This window comes from Panthera leo, chromosome A2 (assembly GCF_018350215.1).
Source record: "Panthera leo isolate Ple1 chromosome A2, P.leo_Ple1_pat1.1, whole genome shotgun sequence".
NCBI lineage: Eukaryota > Metazoa > Chordata > Mammalia > Carnivora > Felidae > Panthera > Panthera leo.
Genome location: NC_056680.1, coordinates 166,055,389 through 166,078,265, shown reverse-complemented (window position 1 = coordinate 166,078,265; position 22,877 = coordinate 166,055,389). Strand labels below are relative to the sequence as shown.

Sequence of the window (22,877 nt, the reverse complement as noted above, 5' to 3'; positions counted from 1 at the left end):
ATCACCAGCTCCGTTTTGTGATCTCAGCGGGGACTGATGTGCTGGATGTCTGTAGGGGACAGGCGACACGACCAGCAAACTCAGCAGAGGCTTGAAAGGAGGGCAAGGAGGCAGAGCTCGGATGGTTGGGTGCCATTTGTCTGACTTGGGTAGTTGGATCATGAATGGGAGTTGTAGGAACCAAATTAAGAAGTTGGTCTTTAAAGCTGTTAGAGAAGGGGGGGAGATGGGGTGTACCCTGGGGGGGAGGAAGAGACAGAATAATTCTGCTCTTTGTGCACCGAAGAGAAGGGGCCTGTGGAAGAGAGATTGCAGTTGAGAGGGCTAAAGTGAGCAGATTTAGATTTGCCCTAGGGCTCATTATCTCAGCTGGTTTTCTCCTCTAGGCCTCAGGGTTTCTTTCTGTAAAATGGGTATAGTAATGATGGTTCCCTGACTGTATTATTTAAGGGATTAAATGAGGGGAGATTATTCATGTAAAACGCAACCCAGGATATGTTAGCCATTATTGCCATTATTCTAGAGCTTAATGCATTTCACTAATAAGTGTTCTATGGAATATGGTACAGTCAGCTCTTAATTATTTACATATGATCTTGGGCGGTTTTAAGGTTACAGATTATTTTTCCCATTTTGAAATGGCCTGGACTAAAGCAAAATCAGACCTGCTTAAAGATAAGGTGCATTCTAGACTCTATTAGAATTGTTTAGAAACTTTAAAATTAAGGTAATTGTGTTGTTTTAAAGATTCGTATTTTTCAGTTTACAATCAATTACACGTGGGTCACCTGGGCGGCTCAGTCAGTTGGGCAACTCGCTGTTGATTTCGGCCTCAGGTTGTGATGTCACGGTTCATGAGATCGAGCCCCGTCTCAGACTCCGAGTTGACAGTGCAGAGCGTGCTTTGTATTTTCTCTCTCCTTCTCTGCCACTCCCCCGTCAAAATAAATAAACAAACTTAAAAAAATCAATTGCGTGAAAACTGCAAGGGTTATTAGCATTGCACAGTTCAGCCTTCCATGTGTGCAGCATGTGTTTAAACCCTTCGTTATTAAGCCTTTCTGTAACATGAGATCATAGGAGTTTCCTAGTGCACGTTCTCCATAACGTCTGTGGAGACCTGTCATTCTTTACACGGTGTCGTTGCCTGTGTCCCAGACTGTAGCTGCTGCCTCACTGAAGCGAACGCATCACAGACGGTCACTGGCATGTTTGACACAGCTGGCTAGCAAGTGTATTCCTTTGTGTGTGTGCGTATCCTCTAAAGCTCTGTGCTCGTTGGTTATCCTGGACGCAGCTCGTTCCGAAGGGATATCGAAGAGGGCTTGGAAAACGCTTCTAATTGGTAGATTCAGCAGAGTGATTTGAGTCATGACAAACTTGAAATATGGTTAAGTTAAATTTCTTTTTTATTCCTTTGGCCACCCTCCTGGTGCTGTTTTACTATGTCTGAGTCTGGTGGAGTCCCCGAACGGCATATGGCTCCACCGTACTCCCATTGATTCCCCTGGGCAATCGATTTTAAAACCGCCCCTTGCATATTGTGCCGAGACGCGGAAATTGGCCACTAGCCACGGGCGGATGCAGAGCTTGAATTGAAAATCAAATTAAGCAGAATTCTCTACTTAGTTTTTAATTAAACCACTATGTTAATTCAAACAGGACATTTTAGGCCTGGGGGGTTGACCATGTCCTTTTAAGGGCCTTAAATAAGCCTTTCTTCTCCCTCCTTACTGTGGTGCATGTTTCTATTTTATTAGGACCATCTCCTCGCTATTCCCATTCTTTACATTCTCGACGGTAGGAGAACGTAAATGGCTTTAATACAGCAATTTTTTAATTTAAGTAAGACGGCAGCTTTTATCTTGGAACTCGAACTTACTGTCAGCACTTAAATGTTCATCGGATCTGAATTATTCGCGGTCACCTGTGTGTACCGTGCTGCACATTTTGTGTGTTCGTGTGTGTTGACTTCCTGTGCTTGCGTCTGACTGTTGGTTTCAGCCCTGACGAGAAGGGTGCGTCTGCTGGGCGCTGTGTCCTGTGGACATGTCTCTCCGCGGTCTGTGTCTTGGCCCCGCGGTCGTGTGGCAGAGTCCAGGGTGGGGCGGCCCCAGCGCTACTCTTCCTCTCGCGCCTCAGATCTGCCGTGTGGTTTTTCTCTTCCCGCCCTGCCTCGGAGAGACCCCTGGATTATCCGGGATGACGTCAGAAGATGTTTGCCGACTGCCAGGTGAGCTCTGGAGGTCCGACCTCCCTCCGGCCGGCGTTTAAATAGGAGTTCGGAATATACTCGTCTCATGTTGTGCTTTAACATCTTACTTTTGGTTATGAGGAGAAGACTCAACAGGTTAATGACCGCGAAAAAATATAATCGGGGGCGGATGAAATCACACGCCAGAGACGTTTCTGGGAGTAACTTTACGTCGTGCCTCACCTTGATGCCTATCTTTGATTTGAAGTCTCGGCATAAAATTTAACATAAGCGACGGCAACATCCTGACCAATTACCCAAGCTATCCAGACATCCCCAAACGTCCAGAGCATAGCACACGGTCTGTAGGATTAAGAGGTTGACTCCTATAACTTCAAACGGAGTGCTTGATAATCAAAGCAAAAAGTACAAAATTTGAGGTAACTTCCTTTCTTAGCTAATTAGACTGACCAGGTGGCAGCAAAGAGCCGGGTGCCGGTGCTGGGAAGGCCCATAAAGCTGAGCGCTGTGACAGCACAGTGCAGGAGGGGCCGAGGCTGTTCCATGTGTTTCTATCCTGTGTCACAGTGTGAAATTGTCCTGGTTTATGTCCCTTTTGGCAAACTTACATAAAAGTGACCTTGTACTGTATTTTATGACCAGATGACTTTTTCCCCCCAGTGGCTAATTTGTCTCAGGCCTCCGTCTTAAAGAGACACAGAAATGAGTAGGAAGTCCAGCGTGGTCTCAGAGAGCTTTCATTGCGTTCTTTCATTATTTTTGCTCGTTTTTGCCACTGATCATCCATAAATTGTTGGACATGAGTGAATAAGGAAGTGCTGCTTAGTGTTAGCGGCACATGCGCGTCTTTGGCCTGGTTTTTGTGGGTGAGAGGAAATCACATACAAAAAGGAAGACTCCTGCTGGGAAACCTTGCAAGGAAATTTACCTTGGGTGCGTTTTGATCTTGGTGTTTATTACAGAAAATGGACTCATATCTCACTAACTATTGTTATGTGTTAATTTGATTTTCCCAACACCTTCAAGAAAAAAAATCATTCAGTAATTTATTAATAGAATTCCTCTGCCCTCCCCCAGTTGGGGAGCACTAATTTTTCCCCATAGAAACAACATGGGGAGGAATGATTATTTTTAAAACATTCGATTCGGGTAGCGTTGTTATCCTTGGGATTCGTTTTGGAATTGTTAAACTACTGTAAAAGGCGTGGGTTACGGGATGTCAGAGAAAGATGCATGAAAGTGTTATTTTGAGGAAAAGAATATACTTACTTCCTTTAAAAATTGAGTTTGTAAAGAGTTTGAATTAACAATCATTTAGTTCATGAAACGGTCTTGATCTTGTCACCGTTCTCAGTACAATTGCGTATTGGAGGGACCTACGTGATAATTTCGGTAACAGTATCTGGTATTGTTAAATAGCAGCTGTATTTTTCAGAGGTACACTCAGTTCCCATATACTTTGTGATGGCATGATAACGTGGACCGTTGTACAGCAGTCTTTCCCTCCGTTTATCAAAACAGGAGAGATTTCTACTTCAAGGCTAGATTCTCTCTCTCTCTCTGCATAAGAGTATGGTGGACAGATTGTGAGCTTTGGCATTTAGAAGACCTGCCCTAAATCGGGTCTCGTCTCCTTCCCGACCTGGGACTTTGGGCGTGTGTCTTGGTGTCTGCGTCTGTAAAAGGGGCCGGCAGTACCTACCTCGCTGTGGGGTTGCCGAGGGGCTTGTTGACCTCACCTGGGACATTTGGGAAGTACTTGAGATACAGGAGGAGCAGCCGTGACCACCGGGGGCCGAAATGTACCAGCTACGTGAAAGTTGATTTGAAACTTCAGGAAGATTTGTGGAGGATTACTTTTTAGGGATGATAGCAAAGCTACATCTAAGAAATTGTGGTGGTGCTGACATAGCTTTATTTATTTACTTTTTGAGATAGAAATTGCTTTATCTTATAACAGTATAAGTTGTAAAAAAAAAAAATAGGCAAAATGTTTAGTAGGTAACTAAACCTCAAACTTTATATGATGATTAAATTATTAACTAGTGCCTCACTGTGTCTTACATGATGATTAAATCATTAGCTGATTCCTTCTTTATTAAATGAGGGAAAAGTTTTGGTATGGAGAAAACAAAAAATAATCAGGTTCAGATTTTAAAGTAATTATACTTTGGATTTTTTTGTCTTAGAGAAAGAGAGAGAGAGCATGTGCAATTGGGGGAGGGGCAGAGGGAGCGAGAGAGAATCTTAAGCAGACTCCACACTCAGCGCAGAGCCTGACGCGGGGCTTGATCCCACAACGCTGGGATGATCATGACGTGAGCCGAAATCAAGAGTCGGATGCTCAACCGACCGAGCCACCCAGGCGCCCCAAAGTACTCATACTTTTAATTAAACTGGCCTTATTACTTCCAGTATTCACGAAACAATGTTATGGAAATAATCATTGTCAATTAGAGTCTCTTTTCCAAAACTGTTTTTGGGGGGACTTGAAAACTGCCTTCCCTTGTTTGGAATAAACTTTATTTGAAAGTAAAACGAATGTCTGATCTCGTGTTGACTAGAGAGCTGCTATGTGGTTACCGCACGTAGGGCACACACCCACAGGTCCGTAGGACGACTGGAGTTGGGACTATTAAAATCTCTGTGGCACTTATACTTATTTGTCCGTGAAGTCATTTATTCAGCATGACACAGTGTTACTCTTCTGATCTCTGTGAAATGTTTGCCACTACACAGCTGAAACTTGGTATATTACTTTACCAATCCATTTATTTGGCCCGTTCGTACCAGAAATAAAAGTTGTGTATTCAGATAAGTCAGAGGCAGTAGAATTGTTTGATAGCTTTGGCATTAGGGAATATTTTAGGTTGTGATATATCTACTTTTCTTTAAAGCCGAAGTCATTAACAGTTACGTTACTTAAGAATTTATTGGTTTGTACACTTTCTGGCAAGCAAATAAGTTCTCATCTAGAAAGGCAAGTTCTTACTGTTCTAGAATGATTGAATTTTAAAGCCCTGAGTTGTTAGAAGTATGTATATATAAATATATGTCCTTTTAGTGATAAAAGTAAGATTAGCGGGCAAAAACTGAAAAAATAAGGCTATATCAACACAAGAAAAAGTTAGAATGAAGTGTACTGAAACCATCAGTTTTATAGAAAACATTTCCTGTTATCTTTTTTAGAACACAAAGAAGACATCTGAGGTTGTTTAGAATGCTAGATTTAAATATTTGTACACTTTTATATTTTAGTTGAGATTACTTGATACTTAATGTTTCTCCTTCCACATTGACTAATGAGTATTAGTTTTTATTATAAGCAGTTGATTTTTAAAACAGACTTGTGAAGGGCTTAAAAAAGTTTTTCAACTTTTTTGAGTTATCTGAAAAATTTGTGTTGTTTTAATGATCTTAGTTCCCTCTAAAATGCCCAGAATTAAATTATACTTCTGATTTATTTTTTTAGAAGAGATGTAATAAAGTAACTGACTTAATGTGTAGTAAGAACTTAGTGTATCCCAGTGTTCTGAGTAACTTGTGAGTAAGCATTCTGAATGCTGTTCTTCTCCTTTTGCCATTACCTCAGTTCAGGCTTCATCATTTCTTACTTGGATTTTTGCTGTCCTATTTTTTCTGTCTTTACTTTTATTCCTATACAAAGTAACATCCATACGCTGCCTTTCAGCCATTGTTTTCTTAATAGTATTATGCAGCTTATCTCCTTTCTTTTTTTAAATTAAAAGAGAAATTTGTTTAGTGTTTATTCTTGAGAGAGAGAGAGAGAGAGAGAGAGAGATGGAGCATGAGCGGGGGAGGGGCAGAGTGAGAGAGGGAGACAGAATCTGAAGCAGGCTCCAGGCTCTGAGCGTCAGTGCAGAGCCTGATGAGGGGCTCGAACCCACAAGCCGTGAGCTCATGACCTGAGCCGAAGTCCGACGCTTAATGGACTGAGCCCCCCAGGCGCCCCCCCCAGGTGCTTTCATGGCCTCCTGTCTTCATGTGGTATTCTGCCAGGAAGCCCTCTTCTCACTTGTAGGTGGCATCTGTGGCATATCCCCGTGGTCCTTGAGTCTTTTCGGTGGGCCTCTTTTGGGGGGACTTGCTTCCTTCCCCTGTAGTAGGGATTATAATTGTACCGTGATCATCTATAGATGTGTCTTTTCTCTTATCTACCATGGCATTCCCAAATAAATATACTCTGCCTACTGCAGACAGAGCTTTTGTACAGGGAAAATGAAGCATGAAAGCTGAGTAGGTCTTAGGTCCCATTGGTTTGTCAGAGGAAGGATCTAACAATACATCAGTGTGCCCCTTCCTGGAGGGGGGGCGAGTCCGGGTTCCTGCATGGGTGTCTTCCAGGGTGTGTTTTTTTTTTTTTTTTTTTTTAGGACCATTTTAGAGCCTCAGCACAAAAGAAGACATGAGAGTTTGCTTTATTTTGGTACAGCTTAGGCTTTTAGTCCAGAACCTCCAGGTTAAATTAAACCTCCAGGCTCTTCACAAATGCAGTGAGTCTTTACAGAAGCCTTACCACCCTCTGCTTGGTGTCCTGGTCCTTCAGCTGGCCGTTAGGAATGAGCCCCACAGCCGCCGCCGTGTGTGCCCGCCAGGGGAGGTGGTGTGCCAGGCCTCTTGCTGTGGTGGAGCTCAGCCTGACTGCGGCCCGAGGCGGGATGCTGCCCATCCGCCAAGGTGTGAGCCGCTTCCTTCCCTGGCCACGCCCTTCGAGGGCCACGTGTTCGGCCCCGGAGCTTTCTCCTGCCCGCGGTGCTCCTCTCCCAGTGCTCCTCTCCCAGCTTCCGTCTTCTTCCCCAGCCTGTCAGGGCAGCGCTGGCACACCTCCGGGTTCGGGTGCCTCAAAGGCAGGAAGACGGCTGCTAGTGTGTGGTTGTAATGGGAGTTGATGACAAGTTAAAGGAAACTCTTGAGAATAGTGTTGAGATTGTTAACCTAATATATGGCTAAGCAAACCCTTACGTAGCATAGGCACTAGCCTTTTTTCCCTGCAGCCAGGAATTATCAAAGGTTCCTGTCTGTTCAGTATTTTATTGTTTTTAAACTGTTTTCATATATTTTGTTTCATTTGATCTGTTAAAAATCTGAGAAGTAACCAAGGCAAATTTTATTGTGCATATTTTATAGATAAGGTCTTGAAGCCCAAGTTTTCTTGGGAAACTTCCAGGACGTAGTGGCAGAGCTGGAACCAGACTCCAAAGAGTGTTTTTTCCCCGTGTGAGCATTGACTGATCAAATAGTTCTCAAACCTTCTGGAGATTAGAGAAGGGTTCCTGCAGTGCAGTTCTATAAAGATGCCTCATACTGTTTCTATGAAAAAAAAATCCATACATGTATATTTTTTCCTTTAGGAGAGAACATCTTGAGAGCGTGTGAATGTGTATTTGGTGAGTTTGCCAGATTTCAGTAGAGATCAGGGGAGCATGCTTGTGGTTCTAGGACTTGATTGACTACTCCGGGGAACCCCACAAGCCACAGGAGTGGCTTTGAGCATCGTGTGTTTTCTGCCGTGTGGATTCTTCGTCCTATGTTACTTGGTGCCATAATGAATGATTATTTAAATGCCACGGACATGGGGGCACTGAGGTCTAAAAGCATGTGGGGAAGAGCATGCAGCCAACAGTGACACAGATAATGACTCTTCAGACCCGCCGCCCAGTGAGTCCTCGCCGAGCCTAGTGAAGGTGTTTGGCTCATTAACAGTTCTATACTGCACGTCCAGATGGCCCTGGAACTTCAAAAGTAATACTAGCCAGAGAAAGTGGAGTAACAGTTATATCTAATTTGGCTGTTTATGTATCAAAAATAGACAACTGGGGCCTGGAATGTTATTTACTGAGAAACATTTGCAAATAACTGCCTGAAATCTTCTCTTACTTGAATATGTAGAAATAAAATATGAAGGTTATAAAAAATAAGTCAGCCTTTTAAAAGTTCAAGATGTTAGAGTTTAAAAAACACCATAAGTTGTAATGCATAGAGAAATTTTAGTCTATATATGTTATACATAAGGCTTTGTTTGGGTCTGATTCTATGATGATGTTTGATGTCAACTCATGAATTTTCTTACACAGTTAAAGGCAATTAAATAGCTTATATCATTGTTAAATAAAACCAAATCCCTATGTTACCAAATGCATAGTTCCAGTAAAGTGAGAAAACCTCGGGAGACCGACACTGAACAGGCAGCACAAAACTCAAAGAGTTAGTCAGTGAGTGACCCCTGGCTGCTTGCAAGGGGACATAGGCTAATAGGCGCATGGAGGCCAGGAGTTGGAACCGAGGCTCTGCCGAAATCCTTCAGCAAAAGGGCCTTCTTGTTTAAAACGCACATACTCATACATACACATGCACGCATGTACTCACACACATGTGCACAGCCGTGCATACGCACGTGTGCATGCACACCCCTTGCTCACTGATAGGGGAAGACTCCCAGTCTTAATTCTGGGCAGAAGTTTCCCCTCAGAGTTCATCCATAGGCATTTACTTCCTAGGAGTTGGGGTTCAGTATTTAATACCTTTTGGGAAATCCCCCAGGCTAAGAAATTAGCATAGAAGATGTCTCAAAGCATTATGTATCATTTTGTCGTTTTAGCCTAATGTATAGTAGGTACTTGTAAGTAAATTTTATTTAAAATTGGTGGAGTGCCTGAGTGGCTCATTTGGGTAAGCGTCCAACTCTTGGTTTCGGCTCAGGTCATGATCTCAGGGTCATGACATTGAGCCCCACGTCAGCTCTGCGCTGACAGCCTGGAGCCTCTTGGGATTCTCTCCTCCCTCTGGCTCTGCCCCTCCCTTGCAAGTGTGTGCATGTGTTCTCTCTCTCAAAATGAAATAAATAAATAAATAAATAAATAAATAAATAAATAAATAATTTTTTTTAGTTAAAAGTGGTTTAAATATAACCAACAATTATGGTTGGTTTTAGAAAGTTGATTTAATACAAGGTTCATAATACACATTTTTTACTTGGTCCTGTTTAACTATGACTTGTGCTGCTTAATTGCATTTAAATTAATTATATGAGAAAACTCAGGACTTGACAATAAATACCATATAAGCAGACCTAAACAAAACCTGATTTCATTTTATCCTAGCTTTTTTACATTTTAAACTTACACTCTCTCTTAGTAATTTGATACTGGCTTAGTTCTTTAAGTGTTACCATCCCTAAAAGCCAAGAATGAATAATACAATCTTTTTTTTTTTAGTTTTAGTACCTTTTCTGTGAGTTTTAATCTGTGTAATTTAATCTGTGTAATTAATTTTGTGAGATGCTTGAAAAGAATGAATCTAAATTAGTTTTTCTCTATGTTATTATTCAGTTATTCACAGCAGTTATACAAGAATATTACCCTTATCTATTACTTTTAAATACTTTATTAGATTCTTATCTTTACTATAGTTCTATAAGGTTTGGACTTTTTGACTATAAGCTTGTAGCTCTTGGGATCACTCTTATTTCCCCTTTATTTTCGGTCTATAGTTTCTCTGGGGCATTTCTCCATTGATTTGATCCCATCTACTTTCTATCATTTATGGATTTCTTAACATTGTTAGTCTGTGGATGCTCTTGTCTTCTAGCATAACTCATTTGGTTAATTCCTGTTGGCCACTTATTGTAGGTCTGGTTCTGTTGCAGCTGCTAGGGACAGTGTGGATTGATTGATTGATTGATTGTTTATTATATATTTTTCCTGTCTTCTGTGATTAAAAAAAGTGTGTGTTTAATCCATCATTTTGAACTCATGTCTCTGATTCCTTTTCTGTCTCTACTTGTTAGCTTTACTGGCCTTTTATCTGGAATACAGTATTAATTCCCTAATTGTTAATTTCGGGACATTCTTTGGCCTTTTTCCAGACTGGGAGGTTTTGTGGTCCCTGCTTGAATTGGCTCTGATTTTGTCGACAGATATGGGAGTTCAGTCTTTTGGCCTGTCCTCTTTAGCTTCGAAAGCTGTTTTGGCCTCTCCTGGCTTTACTGTTCAAAGAAGATCTTTTCCAATCTAATGTTCAGAAATCCTCGAGATTCCAAGATGAATTCTACAAATGTACAAATCCTTCTTGAATGCATCTGTATCGCAGGATCCTTAATGTTTAGTTTTTCTACGTCACATCAGGCTTGCGTACAGCGTACTTTTGAGGCTGATGATTTTGATTGATTCTCTTGTGTATCTTGACTTCTATTGTTTTTCATTAATATTTTAATTTTAATTTAACCAATTTCATTGGAAGCCAATTAACCTCACATTATATTTTATATCATTCCAAATTACCTGTCAGTATTTGTACTTGGATTATTCTGTAAATATAATGGCTGTGTACATACATTTTATGCCCTTTTTCCCTTAATAATGTATTTTGTGTACATAAATTTTCTGGTGCTGGGAAAAGTTGTCCAAAACTTGGAAACGGGCAGAGGTCCTGGGTGTTCTGTCAGTGGAGTCCTGGGCATTGTGTAGTGTCCCTTGGGGGTTATCTCATGTTGTAGGGCTGCGTACCTTTGGCTGATTTCCTACCGACTTGGCTATTTCACTTCTTTTAGGGTTAGAGTTAACTGTAGGGAAGTAAGAGCAATGGAAATGATTTTGTCTGATATAATTGATTTCTTCTCCAAACAAAAGACAGCCCAAGCATTTTATTTTGTTGTCCCATAGGATATTACATCTAATTTAGCTAATTGATTTTAGCGTTTCCAATTGTCTAAGTATATCTGTGTTTTTCAAATTCTTCTTTGACCTGGCCTTAACAAAAATTGAAACCATGTGGCTCTACTGGTAAAGGGTGTGGGGAACAGAGAGCAAAGAGTGCTCGGCGGGGAGCTGCAGTCGGCAAGCAGCAGTAACACCCACTGTGGGCTGGCATGGAAGATGGGGCTGTGGTGGTGGGGTCCAGGAGATACTGACAAGTGTCCACCGGGACACAGGTTGCTGGACACTCCGTTCAGAGCTGGATCTTGCCTGCCCACATCTACTCTCTGGATCCACTTACTAGTTCTGTTGTCACCACGGGCGGGAGGTGATAAAGAGAACAGGCAGGACAAGAACTCTTAGATATAAAGATGGATAAGGGACTCAGAAAATGACCTGACCTTTGGGAAAAACCAACACTGCGAGAGGTACCAAACTCAGTGCATTCTCAGAGTTAATAGACAGAGAAGATTTAAGGGAGATTTAAAAATATTTGACCTTGTGCTTTAGACATCTTTTTTTCCCCACAGAGGGAAATAAGGATATCTGATTCTCGATATTGCCAGAAATGAATGTTCTACAGAGTCATTCTGATTAAAAAAAATCAAGTCCAGACAGCTCGTGGCATATTGTTACTAGATAACTTCAGTTTCATACAAATTTGTTCAGAGATTTGAAGATGGAGCATTCAGAGTTTTATTTTATGGAACTAGTATAATCTCGATACTGAAAGTAGACAAGGATAGTATGAGAAAGGAACATTATGGCCATTTTTATTTGTGAATACTTATGAATCAGAAAATGTTAAGCTGGATCCAGCCATGTAAGCAAAAGGTCATCATTGAAGAAAATTTTATTTCAGGTATGCAAGATTGGTTTCACCTTAGGCAATCTATGCCTATAATTCATATTAGGAAAGTCAAGTGAGGAAAAAAAAAGTCAAGTGAGCATCTCAAAACGGACACAAAACACATTTAGTAAAATCGGTAACCACTCGTGATTAAAAGCAGACTAAGAACTTGAGGGGACGTTCTTAACCTGCTTATGGATATCTACTCTAAGTCTGCAACTGACATTGTACTTAATGGTAAAATGTTGGAAGTATTTACTTTAAAATTGGGATGTCGTCTTAAGTACTTTTGTCTCAATAATAACACTGTAATAGAGTTACTGGAAGTACAGTTAGACAAGAAAAGGAAAAATTGAAAGGAATAAACAAAATAGTCCTTATAAACAAATGATATTGTCTATGGAAAAATCCCATAGAATCTAAAGATAAGTTATTAATTCAAATAAGGAAATTTAGCAAGGAACCTGGATGTAGGATTAATATAGAAAAAATTAATAGAGAATAAAATAGAAAAATATAGAAAAATCAGTAATAGCAACAAACAATGTCTAACTTAAAATATTCTTATAATAGGACAGCCCAAGGTATGTTGAAATAAATCGGACAAATGATATGTGAAATCTTTATGGAAATAATATATGGAAATAAAAAATCTTATTGAAAGATGTTAAGGAAGACTTAAATAAATGGATAGGTATTCTGTGTTTATGACTTTCTTTATATGGTAAAAATAACAGTTCTCAAATTTGTTTTTAGAGTCAGCTCAACTCTAATAAAAATTCCACCAGGTTATCTTATAGAATGTGATAAGCAGATAGTAAAATTCTTATGGAACATCAGAGAACCAAGAACGCCCAGAGCAATTTTGGAGAACTTGATTCTGTCAAATAAAAGAGGAGCAGAGAGGACTGGAGACATGTCTGGGAAGAAGACACATGAGGCCCATAAGCACGAGAAAAGCCCTCAGCATCACTAGTCTTTGGGGAGATGCAAATCAAAACCACAGTGGGGTACTTCTTCACACCCATTAGGACAGCTGCTAACAACAACTGCAAACCAGCCCCCTGCCCGCCCCCCCCCCCCCCCCCCGCCAGAAAAACACCTGAGAAAATAACCAGCATCAGTGAGGATGTAGAGAAATTGGAACTCTTTTTTTTTTTTTTTTTAAATGTTTATTTATTTTTGAGAGAGACAGAGACAGAATGAGAGTGGGTTAGGGGCAGAAAGAGAGGGAGACACAGAATCCAAAGCAGGCTCCAGGCTCTGAGCTGTCAGCACAGAGCCCAACACGGGGCTCGAATTCACGAGCCGTGAGATCATGACCTGAGCCAAAGTCGGATGCTCAACCGACTGAGCCACCCAGGCACCCCAAGAAATTGGAACTCTTGTACGCTCTGGTGCGTATGTAAACGGTGCAGATGCTGTGGAATACAGTATGATGCTTACTCAAAAAATTAAAAATAGAATTACTATATATGATACAGCAATTCCATTTCTGGGTATATACACAAAAGAATTGAAAGCAAGCACTCCACAGACTGATCTATCTACCTACCTTCCTTCCTACTTCCTTCCTTCCTTCCTTTCTTCCTCTCTTCCAGGTTTTTATTCAAATTCCAGTTAGTTAACATACAGTATAATGTTAGTTTCAGGAGTACAATATAGTGATTCAACAAGTGCTCATCACAAGTGCCCTCTTTAATCCCCATCACCCATTTCACCCACTCCCTGCTCCCCCACCTCCCCTCTGGTAACCAGATGAGCTTAGGGTTCTCCCGCTCCACTGTCCCCCTCCTGTCTCTCCGCAGAATGTTTATACACTGATTTTCCTGGCGCACTATTTATAATGACCAAAAGGTAGAAACAACCCAAGTATCCACCAATGGATTCATAGGTAAACCAAATGTAGTATACACCTACAGTGGAATATTATTTCGCCTTAAAAAGCGAGGAAGTTCTGACAGATGCCGTAACATGGATGAACCTTGAGAGCACTATGCCGAGTAAAGTAAGTCCGACCCAACGAGATAAATACTGTGATGCCACTTGTATGAGGTCCCTAGAATGGTCAAATTCATAGAGACAGAAAATAGAATGCTGGGTGCTAGGGGCTGGGGGCAGGAGGAGGAAGGAATGAGCACTTATTGTTTCATAGGTGCCGAGTTTCAGTTGGAGAATGTGAAGAAGCTCTGGGGATGGATGGTGATGGTGGTCGCAGAATGATTCAAATGCACATACGTAATGCCATAGAAGTGTACACTTTAAAATGCTCAAAAAGGTAGACTTTATGTTATGTGTGTGTGGCCACAATCAAAAATTAAAGTCAATAAATGACGAACATGGCAGTTCAAATCAGTGGTTACACTTGACCAGGTTGGTGTGGAAGTTTGGTGCAGTTGGGAGGGCCACGTGGGTGCCACAGTGGATGTGATCATGTTCCTTTAAGTATTTAATAGACATATAACACTAAACAGCATACTTTCATTATTTAAAAATAGAAAGGGACAAAAGCCTATTTATTTCTCGGTAATGGGCTCACATTACCCAAATTGAAGCTGCTATGTAAAACCAAAGTGCCAGTTTATTAGAGTGCGTGGGTGGCTCAGTCAGTTAAGTGTCGGACTCTTGGTTTCGGCTCAGGTCATGGTCTTACTGTCCTGAAGATAGACCCTCGAGTTGGGCTCCGTGCTGACAGTGCAGAGCCTGCTTGGGATTCTTTCTCTCTCTTTCTCTCTCTCTGCCCTCCACCCTCTCTTTTTCTCTCCCTGTCTCTCTCAGAATAAATAAAATAAACTTAAAAAAATGCCAACTTACTTTCAATGGAAAATTGTAAAACACACATTTGTGCATACCGACCCACCCAGGATAGTTGTTATTGAGAGCTGGGGGGAATGTGGAAGTCAGGGAGATGGGCCTAGCTCAGCTAACGGAGGGTGTGATTGGAGTGAGGGCAGACGGCCCGAAGCTTTTCATGTCCGTGTGTCCTGTGTGGTTCACTGTCGCAGGGAGAGCTCTCCTGCGGTGTTCTCGAATTCCTAGTGCTTCCTGTGTGAATGTACTTTTTGCCACATAAGCGATGTGACATGATCATCCAAATCATGTGACAGTGCTTCATATTAAATTCTACACTTTAAAGTTTGTACATTTTGCTGTAGTAATGTCATAAATAATAACTCTAATGTTCTTAGTTTTGTTGTGTCTTTATTGAGTGTTTTATGAAACGAATAGTGGTATTGGCTTCTATTGCATTAAGTTTCTTAGAGGACAGAGTATTTGACCTCGGCATGAGTTTGCTATTTCGGAATTGAAAATTAATGTTCTAGTAAAAGAAGCTTTTATGTGTTTTGCTTTACTTCCTTTACTAAATTAGAGGTTTGTCTTCAGTAGGTTTTAAGCATTCTCCCCTACTTCCCTGTTTCCACGTCAGTTTGTCTTTGGTGTCTTGATTCTGTTGTGTGCGGAGGTGGAAAGCGTGGGCTCTGGACACTGATGGACCTGAGTTTACAGGTCTGGTCCTGAAGCTGGCAAGCCTTGAACAGGGTGACCAGGGGCAGATTATTTAACTTTTGGGGACGTGAGCTCCCTGATTTATAATAAAATCTATCTTCTAATTTATCATGAAGATTCAGTGAGCACATACAAAGCAACTGGTAGGAGTTCGGCAAATGTTAGTTACCGTCTCTTCTTTTCCGTGAAATTGATTCTGTGAACTACAGATTTCCGTGAACTACAGATTTATTGGAATCTATTTATTGAAATAGAAGGAAAGCTCTTTACTGGCTCTTTATTGGCTGGCCTTTAAGTTATTCTGATATGATGTAGAATACTGAGAAATATTTTTTCCAAGTTTAGAATTGTGTTTTAAAATTTTAATACAGAGTCCCTGCAGTCTTTCTATGGTTCAGTTCTTTGATTTACTTGTTTCATTTACTTGTTGTGTTAATTTATTTACTTGCAATCTGGAGGATTTTTGCTTGTCTAATATCATGAGAAATTTCTGCTTAATTTGAATACAATGAACATCTTAGTTAAATGAACTGGTAATGATAGTGTTTTTATTTTAACTTATCCTAAAATACATTCTTTTTGTCAAATTACAATAACTTGAGTGTCATAAAGTTTTAATTTTTCCATCTTATATAGACTACATTAAATGAAGAAAATATTAATATTAAAAAAATCATTCACTATAGCTTAACATAGCTTTCTATAAAGCTGTTTTCTTTGAGCTGGTACCAAAACTTTTTGGTCCAAACTCTTAATGATTACCTTGGGAGCAAGGGGGGAGATGTTTGACACTCTATAGAGATGCTTGTTTGTAGCTTTTTTCATGGTTTCAGATAATTACTACCTGCCTGTATTTTCTGTTCCTTGTTAGTGCTTCCATCCATCTTCCCCAGATGACTGCATGTACGTCTGGTGCAGTCTTGATGGCATGCTGTGCAAACCTTATCTGAATGTTACTAAGAGACTCTTTTTGTTCAATGAAGGCGGTGGCTTGATATTTCTCTTAAATGTTCTGTAAATGTAGAAATTTTTCCCAGGCTTTCCTGGTGGGTGGAGCCCTAGTACATAAAGTGGTGTTTACATACCTCCCAAGAGGTCAGGATGTCCAGGCAAAATCTTGTTTAAATGTTCATCACCATAGAAACATATCAGCTTATTGTTAGAGCTTTTGTAAACACATTGTAATTTTCACTTCATTGATCTTCAGTACAAAGCAATTAAGTGTGTAATTGACCAGCAGAAAATTTTCAAAAAGCAGATATAACTATTTTAATGTTTTAGACTTTATGCATTCAGTGCTTATTTCAATCTAGAAAGAAAGCTGTGTCTACATGTATTTAGTCTTCACTAGCCTATTTAATTTAAACTGTTTTAACGTTGTGATAGTTGTAATTTCCAAAATAATATTGAGAGAAACTAGTGCAATCATATAGCTCACGTTTCTTAAAAACAATATAGTGTTTCGTTAGCAGGAAGAAAGTACTTCGTTTTGATGGTGTTTTTAAGTCATACGTTGAGTGTTTGTTGAACTATGATTTTAGTAAAAGGGGAGGAATTTCATTATAGTAATTTAGATTAATGGTTTTTGGGAGGGATTGAGATAACTATTCATACTAGAGATGAAATTATTACAAGGTTCTTGGAATCTTAGTAATACATGACTTAATATAAGCTTTCAAAATTACTTGAAAGGAGTACCACTGTTGATAATAAGAACACGTTCTTAATAGTTTTGTGACCTTGTATTCAGGAGACTTTCCTTTTTAAGATTAACAATGGAAACCTTTTTCCTCTCTGACAATGTTTTGCCACTTTGTTACTCGCAGGGCATTTCAGTAAGTTATTCTGACATCTGGCACATCTTTTAGCTCAGCGTATAGGAGAATAGAGTTGATGGGAACCTTCCCCTTGGGGCTTCCTAACTCCCGATTCTGACTCTTAATGGAAAAATGAGCAGTAGGCATATTTTTTGCTTATATGCTGTCCTGCTGGTGATTAATGGTAGAGATAAAAGCTCTCAATGCTTTCATTACTTTGCAGACAGAATCACATACAAAAGTTTAAAAGTCTCACATCTTACATGCCACACAAGACTGTACTTTTTAGGCTTTGTAATACCTTTATGATCTCAAGAAACGTGGTGGTATCAGTTCATGTATTTCTGGCACTTGTATGAGTCCGTCAATTTTGAATTTATACATGAAACCTCTGGTTGTTCATAGCCCTGTTACCTCTCTTCTCTCTGTCCGAAAGTTGTTGAAGACAAAAAAGCTGCCACATTGCATTTAATGAACAAGTTTATGTTTTTCTATTGGTTTTGCTAAAGCTCATAAATGGTGACTCTTCACTGATTTCAAGTTGGGCTGGTTTTGTCTTGTTTAATCAGAAAAACAGAATGCAATTGAAAGGAAAACATAACTGTCCTGGCCTCCTAGTGGATTGAGTCAGAATAACAGCTGTTTCTTACTATATCGGTTATCTTCAATATTTCATAAGCAGGCCTAGTCATATTCAGCAATTTTGTTGACTTTTTCTGTGGCAGCCTTTTCTGTAAGCGTAATATTGCCAAGTCACTCTTTTTTGCTTAGTTTGATAACTGAAAACGAGCAGATTTCTTTTGATGAGTTATTTACTATTTTTAAAAATAAATATTGATAATAAATCTTGAACAGTTTATATGATTTGACTATAGAGCTCTTTTTCTCTTAAATGATTCTTATTTGACTGCTTAAGCATGTGGGTGTACATTTCTTCTCGATGTTATATATCTGTAATAGAAAAAAACCTCTTCTTGGAATTATATAGCTTGTTTCTTTTGAGAGAAACTGTTCACATATAATTTTTTTGACACGAAGATTTATTTGAGGACTCAGTTTGTCAGCATATAGGGATAAACATGTAGGTCTTGAACCTAAGTATCACTGTCGGACGGATTATACGTACGTAGGCTGCATTTTAAAAACTACTTTTCTAAATGAGAGAATAATTTTTCTTAATGTAAACAGAGGGGTTAGTTTTTGAATTTAGTAGTAGATTTCCTGTTTTTGACATAAATGGTACTAAAAACATTAAGTTAGAGCAATAGCATGTTAAATGAGGTTACTTTAACCAAGCTGTTTTTCAAGTAATTTTATATCAAGGTTAAATTTAGAAAATTGAGCTCAGGGGTGCATGGGTGGCTCAGTCGGTTAAGCACCCGACTGTGGCTTAGGGCATCATGATCTCATGGTTTGTGAGTTCGAGCCCCGCGTTGGGCTCTGTGCTAACAGCTTGGAGCCTGGAGCCTGCTTTGGATTCTGTGTCTCCCTTTCTCTGCTTCTGTCTCTCTCAAAAATAAATAAACATTAAAGATTAAAGAAAACACTTAAGAAAATTGAGCTTAAAGTACTTGAGAGTACAGAGATTATATCAGATTTTGTTAGAAGCGGACTGTTGATACTCCGCCCTGACCAATATGGTAACCACTAGCCATGGGTGGCTATATAAATTTCAAAGAACTAAAATTACATAAAATTAAAAATCAGGGGTGTCTGGGTGTCTCCGGTTAGGCAGCTGACTCTTGATCTCAGCTCAGGTCATGATCTCAGGGTTATGGGTTTGAGCCCCGCGTTGGGCCGCCCTGGGTGTGAAGCCTACTTAAAATAAGTAAATAAAAAAGAAGTAAAATAAAAATCAGTTCTTCAGTCATAGAAACGGCATTCGAAGTACTTGATAAACACATATGGCTGGTTGCTATCTTACTGGGTGACTTAGAACATTTCCCTCATCACGAAAGGGTCTGTTGGACAGCACTTTTGTATGCTAGTCAATCATAAATAATTTGTGTCGTCTATAATTATTTTGTTCAGTATCTAAACAACAAAAGAAGCAAGGCCCAACTTTAGGGATGTATGTGTGTAGCACCTCACTTGGCTAGAAGTGGCGCTAATGAGATTTGAGGTTAATTTGCTGTTGCATTAGTGCACCTGTTTCCCTGTTGCTGGCCCATACTTCTGTTAGCAAGTCATGACTAAGAGTGATGTGGTCAGAGTTGTGTTTTGCAGAGATCGTACTCCCACCGCAACGTAGGCAGCAGGTGAGGCAGAGAGAGACGAGAGTTGGCTATTGGGACTATGAGGTGGCAAGGCAGTCGTCCAGGTGAGACGGATGTGGTTGCGGAAGGAGGAGCGGATGGCTTTAGTGGTAAGGACACAGGAGAATCAGAAGGACTTGGTGTTTGAATAGATCAGGGTCCAAGGTGTGTATGTGTGTGTGTCAGAGGGTGCAGCAGGAAGGGAGGTGACAAGGATGTTTCCAACGTCTGGAAAGAATAACACAGTGGGTATTGGTGCCATTTATTGCCATATGTAACACCGAAGGAGAAGGTTTAGGGGATAAAATGACGAGTCTGACTTTAGAATTAAGTTTAGGACTAGGGAAATACCCAAGGGGAGGTGGCAGTTAGGATGTGTGGCTCTTGGTCTCAGTTTACAGATTTGGACTACAGATAGAAACCTCAGGGTCTCTGGCTCCATGAGGAGGCCAGATCACCTAGGGGAAGAACAGAGCAGTCTGGCCGGCGTCTTCATCAGAATTGACTGAGGTGCCTTTGAGCTGGTTGTCGGGGATTGGCGAGCCCCTCTCAAAGTTTGAGAAGTGCTGATCCAGCATGGGAAAGGAGGAACATCTAAGCCCGAGCCATTGTCCTTTGTAGAATGAAATAAGAACGGAGACAGAGAAACCAGGGGGTAGGGAAGGAAGCTGAGGGATGTGCAGGCTGCCCAGCTGTGTCTTGCTAAGGAAGAGGTAATGGCAGGTGCAGTTTGCAGGAAAGTAGGGATGAGATTAGGATCAAGGAGAATGGAAAACATTTAAAAACTCATTGAGGGAATTGTTAGCCAGAAATCAGCATAAGTATTGCCCAGTGACAGCAGAGGCCCACTCTGGAATGTGGAAGGTTCTCGTGATTTTGTAAATGTCTTTCACAGGACCGAGAATTCAAGGAGTGAGCTGCCAGTGGAATTAAGCTGGTCTGGTGGAAATCAAAGGGACCAGGAATATTAGAATGTTATTGGTACTGGATTATCATTAAAGTACGCAGTTTAACGTCGGGTTTAGGCAAGTGAAAACAACACCGATTGAGGGAGTTGGGTGGATTGAGGGAGTGGAGGTCACCGTGATGAAGACAACAGTGCTGGCTTCAGGACCAGATGTGTCAAAGAGAAGCATGGAGCAGTCTCCCGGTCGGAGAGCTTAGAGGGAGCCGGGCTAGTGCATGGAGGGGGGCTGTGGTAGAGTGGAGGTTAAGTTCTTTAGGAGCTTGTGTGTTACTCGCGATGGTGGGGGATGCGATACAAGTGCTTGTGAACCTGGTGCTCACATCATCAAGAAAGACTTACAGGCCTGTGGATGGTAGGTGACAGAGATGGGAAGTAGGTGATGAGCTGGCATTAGAAGGTGATATAAATTTAATTCAGAACCACAAATCCTTGGAAATCTTAAAGACAAAGGCAAGAATTTGAGTCATTACAGTTAACCCTTACATTGTGCTTACTAAGCATCCCGCCTAATGCTACGCATGTTGCTTATGTTAACTTATTTGATCCTTTTAATGACCCGGTAAAGTAGGGGTGTTATTAATAAACCCATTTTTACAAAGGAATAAACTGAGGCACGGAGAGCTTAGAAATGTGCCCCGTGTTACACAGTTGGTCAGTGATGGGACCAGGCTCTGAACATTAGCAGTCTGCTGCTAGGGTTGGGGTCCTGAACTAGCTCACCATAATGTCTCATAAACTGAACTTGGATATTTTCAGAGTTATTTTGTCAATCTCTTGGAAGTTAATTCTTTTGAGAAAAAAATTAAAAACATTAATTTGTTCTCATATTAACGTCATGCACATTCATTCTAGGAAATCTGGAAAATACAGAAAAGCACAAAGTATTCAAGAAAAATAGTTCCTTGTAACCATAGTCTTTTTAGCTGGCCTTGTGCACAAACAGAGTAACCCCCTGCTCCTCTCTGGGAAAGGAGCTATGACCAGGCTCCCTAAGCAGCTCAGCCTCTGACAAGCATCAGCATGTCAGGTCTTTGGGGACCCTTACTTCTCCCACCTGCCTCCTGCTTGGGTAAGAGCTCACTGCAAGATCCTGGAAGTCTTCTCATTGCCCTTAACCCAACCTTCTGGGCCCTTATTTGTTCTTCTTCAGAAAGCCGTGGTAGCTGCCTACCTTTGCCACCCAAATCTGCTAGAACTGTGGAGGCTCTGAGACTTTACTGTACTTGCAAGCTGACAAGTTAGTCTGCTAGATTCCTGCACGGTGGTTGTGGACATGAGACTCCTGGACCAGAGGCAAAGGACTTCATTACTCAGAACGAGGCAAGCCATCAGCTTCCTGTTCCCAGGACAACTCCACTCTCCCAGTAGCCTCAGAGGGGCAGCGCGGCTTGGGTGGAGGCTGTTCCTACAGCGGGCTCAGGTCATAGCTGAGGACCCTTGAACTCGGAGGAACCCACAAATGGGCTGCAGGCAAACCTGCCTCCCCTTTGTTCTGTAGAGGGACATTATTCTTCTCATACCAGACAGGAAACAGACCTACTTCTGTTTCAGAGAGATGCCATCTCTGTTTTTCAAGGCTGTTTGCTATCCAGAAATCCTTAAAAGGCAGTCCAGAGCAAGGGCTATCTATCCTTGCCTGTATTTGTGAGATGCACAGAAATGGGAGAGACCCATGGAGCATTGGCTTCCAAAGCAGAGTAACATACTTGAAGAAAAACACATTTAGCTGCCAAGGAATATTTCTTTTCTTTTCTTTTTTTAAAAGTTTATTTATTTTGAGACAGAGAAAGAGAGAGGCAGAGAGAGAAGGGAGAGAATCCCAAGTAGGCTCTGTGCTGTCAGCACAGAGCCCAATGTGGGGCTTGAACCCACGAACCGTGAGCTCATGACCTGAGCCGAAATCAAGAGTCAGGTGCTTAACTGACTGAGCCACCCAGACTCCCCTATTTCTTACCAAAATGTCAGAGGAAGTGTGTAAATCTTTTGGTCGATTTATTCCCCAACATTTATTATCATTGTAACAGTTCTATATTATAGTTATTAGTACATTATTACATTTGTTTAGTAATTACCACAATTATTATTAAAACACTTTTGTTTGGACAGTGGGTCTCAGATGGTTCCAAGGATCACTACTGTTTAGTTCATATATTATAACACTGTTACAGTGTTTAGCTTATATGTCGTAACATTTAAGACACACGTTACGTGTTTTGGGAGCCCGACTGCTACTAAGGGCTGGTCGGAAGCAGATGGGATTTGGGCTCCAGTCAGAGTCAGGAAGAGATACACATTGGAGCACTGATTCTTTTTATCCGTTTTATTTATACACTTTCTACATAATATTTGATGTGTAATAATCTTGCTTAGGAAAAAAGACAGTGGCTTAGAAAGAGAGAAGGAAAGAAAAAAGAAATCACCATTAAAAGGTAGTGGTCGTGTTTTGGCATCCTAAGTGGTTTAAAGTTTGGAAGTGCAGGTCTGGAGAGTTCTTCAGGAAAGTAGCAGTGTGTTTTTCGTAGTGTGTCTGGGGACTGTTCGTGTTTCATCTC

At 40.8% G+C, this 22,877-nt stretch overlaps 1 protein-coding gene across 11 annotated transcripts in view; it reads left to right on the top strand.

The window, feature by feature from the left end:
• LMBR1 (limb development membrane protein 1) overlaps window positions 1–22,877 on the top strand; it is a 151,653-nt gene that overhangs the window by 68,666 nt on the left and 60,110 nt on the right. The window contains exon 1 of one of the 11 annotated variants that reach the window (XM_042927225.1): window positions 21,549–21,645. The exons of the other annotated variants lie outside the window; for them this stretch is intronic. The gene's annotated coding sequence lies outside the window, so the exon portion shown is untranslated. Of the gene's footprint in view, window positions 1–21,548; window positions 21,646–22,877 lie in introns of those variants that run through there. 11 annotated transcript variants of the gene reach the window in all.